The sequence below is a fragment of the Erithacus rubecula genome, assembly GCF_903797595.1.
Source record: "Erithacus rubecula genome assembly, chromosome: 12".
In the NCBI taxonomy this organism is placed as follows: Eukaryota; Metazoa; Chordata; class Aves; order Passeriformes; family Muscicapidae; genus Erithacus; species Erithacus rubecula.
The window spans coordinates 16,821,243-16,824,318 of record NC_136664.1 but is presented as its reverse complement, the minus strand read 5'-3'; the positions used below and the strand labels follow the sequence as shown (position 1 = coordinate 16,824,318).

The window sequence follows — 3,076 nt, the reverse complement described above, 5'->3', positions numbered from 1 at the left end:
TCACACACACTGTACAACAAATCCTGTGATGGTGCTGGGATAAAACTGTATTTGAATGTATGAAGAGGACACAGGAGTGCCAAGGAGTTTGGAAGAATGATGCATCAGCTCTAAAAGAATTGTTTTTAATTACAAGACATGCTCTGCTAGTTGCCTGCAACATTATCTCCTTAATCATAAGCATTCAGAAATGGACATACTTACACAGAGCTATTTCTATTGGGAAGACACTTTCAAACTACTCAGAAACCTCAAAGTAGGACAGGAAAGAATAATGCCACATTTAACTGGAAAATGCTGACAAAATCTGAAGTACATTGCAATGGGAGTAAAGCAAGTAATTGCTGTGCTGTCATTAGGAGGTTTGGACAAGGAGGAAAGGGGAGGAGAGGATAGAGACCAGAATTTGAATTCCTCTGTTAAGCTTAGTGCCTTTTAGAGGAAGAAAACAGTGCTTGGCTGTTACAGGCAGTGTAAGTGCACTTTTTTTATATTTGGCATATGTGATTTCTGTGCCAAATAGCTTGAGAGAGATGCTAATTTTATCAAAAATGTTCCATTTTGATGTTGCATCTCATTTAAAGCTGAACTCTGTTTAGACCCTGTATCTGGAAGGGAAGGGGGAAAATGTATTCATTTTGTAATTCATAGGAGGAGGGTGTGGGGGAGCTGGTCAGGGGCTGAGGCTGGAGCAAAGGAGGCTCAGGGGCCCTTGTGGCTCTGCACAGCTCCTGCCAGGAGGGCACAGCCGGGGGGGTCGGGCTCTGCCCCACAACAGGGACAGGAGGAGAGGGAACGGCCTCAGGCTGGGCAGGGCAGGCTCAGGGTGGCAGCAGCAGCAATTTCCCCATGGAAAGGGGCTCAGGGCTGGGCAGGGGCTGCCCAGGGAGGTTTGCAGTGCCCAGCCCTGCAGGTGGCACCTGGAGGTGGCACTGAGAGCTCTGGGCTGGGACAGGGTGGGCATGGGGCACAGCTGGGACTGCATGGCCTGGGAGGGATTCTCCAGCCTCAATGAGTCTATTTATACTTTTTATCTTGTGTTGAGTAATTCAGGTGAATTTTCTTTTCATTTTATAGCACTTCCTCAGCATTCAAGAAGTTTCTTCTGCAGATGAGTGGTTATTCTGTGGGATTTTCAAAAGTCTGGGTCATTTAGACCTTCTCTACTTCTCAGTGGCAGTTTGAAAAATATGTTTGTAGCAATTTATAAGCTATAGATTAGTGAAGATGATTGACTAGTGCCTACTTCAGAAGGTCATAATACAGCAGAGAGGGTGAGTGGCAATATGTTAAAGTTTCAGTAATCTGTTGGTTTGTTTTGTTTTTCCTACATACTTCTGGCTTGGCTATAACTATTTAATAAATTCAACTTCAAATTACTACTTGGCAAAGTCCTAGTAAGAACTTTATTTGAGAAAAGAGCTGAATGTTACACAAAATATTCTACACATCTGGGGAATGTTTTCGGTCCAGATTTTTTTTGTTAGTTTCTCTTTTTTGTGTGTGTTTTTTTTTCCTTTCCCCCCTCCCCTTTTTTTTTTTAGTTTAATTGAGGAAAATCAGTAGAACAAAGAACATGAAGTACTCCATTGAATAATGTTTTTTTTTTTTTCCTTGTTCACAATACATACAGTCGGGTTACCATTTTATATTAAACCCCTGAGAGACTGAAAGAAAACAAACCCAATTCTCAGACTGAACAAAAGAAGCCTTAAAAATTGCTTAAGAAACCAAACCTGCCAAGCTTTGTTTCACTTGCCTCCATTCAAGAAGAAGAGTTTGGCCTGAGGGCACTCAGGTCCTCAGCCAAGACAGGCTGCAGAGCATCCCTCATGGTCTAATTATCAGCAGCTCTGCTAGAGACAGTGCTTATGGAATGCTCTTTAAATAAGGGGAAATCAGGGCCATTATTTCAGGAATGGCCTTCAAACACACACATGCACTTTGAAAATTAACACCATTCCCTAGAAGCTCAATGTATTTATTTTTCTGTTGTTGCTCTATTATAGGAATACAAGGCTTTATGAGCATCTGATAGATTTCTGTAAATCTGAAAGGCTTTGTCAGACATTTGAAAGAAATACTTGGACTGAGAGGGGGACTTGGCACAAGCACAGGAAAATAGGGGCTCAGAGTTTATTTCCTGAAAGAAAAATACATTTATAAGTGTTGACTTACCCTGGGGTTTAGGGTTGTATGTATGTATTTTCCTCAGTGACTCAAAGTGGATAAACCACTTTCATGAGGACCTTCTCCAATATTTACTCAGAAACAGTATTTTTTGATTTTTTTTTTTTTTTTTTGGCAGATTTAGGGCAGTTTTCACAGTATTTTGCAAAATTCAGTGGCAAGAGTCACTGCCTGGTGCACCTTGGGAATGTGACCCACAGGAGATGGGAATATTGATGCTCTCACCTGAACTGCAGCCTGGCTCACCCAGTGGGAAATTGGCTGTGGAATGTGCTTTACCTTTGGGAGGTGGGAGCAAAACCAAGCTGCAAGCTCTTGTTTAGCTGGGGTTTGATGATGGTGCTGGCTTGAGCAGCTCAGGAATTTCACAGCTCCTGGAGCTGAGACAGAGTGGAACTTGCACCCTTAGAAAGGTTTAACAGTTGTGTGGGGAGGGAGAAGGGTCAGAACCACCCATCCACATCTCTACCCTGACTGTCCACCTGCCTTGGAAGGGGCTGAGCTGATGATCACCACTGCTTTGTAATTCTGCCTTCTGACAATGAAGGAATAAAGATTTAAACTGAGTCTGGGAAAGCGAATCTAAAACAAATCCAAATTCCAAGTGATCAGAGCCTCGTTCAGGTGACACAGAACAGTTTCCCTGGAAGAGCAGCAGTGCCCTTCACTGAGACCCAGAGTGTGCACACCTGCCTGGAATTCTGCAGTCTGCACTGGGGAGCTCCTTTCTGTAGCTGCATCCCTAAATACAACCTTTGAGGTGTCTTTGAGGAGACTTTCAAACCAGGAGAGGATAACCTGGAAAACATCTGGATAAGTCTTAAAAACCATTAATGCCCACGTGCCTCTAAAGAGATGGAAGAGCCAAGAGCTTTCACTGTTTTAT

The 3,076-nt window shown here is 43.1% G+C and overlaps 1 long non-coding RNA gene across 1 annotated transcript; it reads left to right on the top strand.

Moving 5' to 3' along the window:
- The first annotated feature begins 456 nt into the window (after window positions 1-456).
- Window positions 457-2,375, top strand: LOC306806796. The gene is made up of 3 exons (XR_013775579.1): window positions 457-473; window positions 1,078-1,274; window positions 2,309-2,375. It is a non-coding gene; the product is annotated as an uncharacterized lncRNA (long non-coding RNA).
- The last annotated feature ends 701 nt before the right edge of the window (window positions 2,376-3,076 follow it).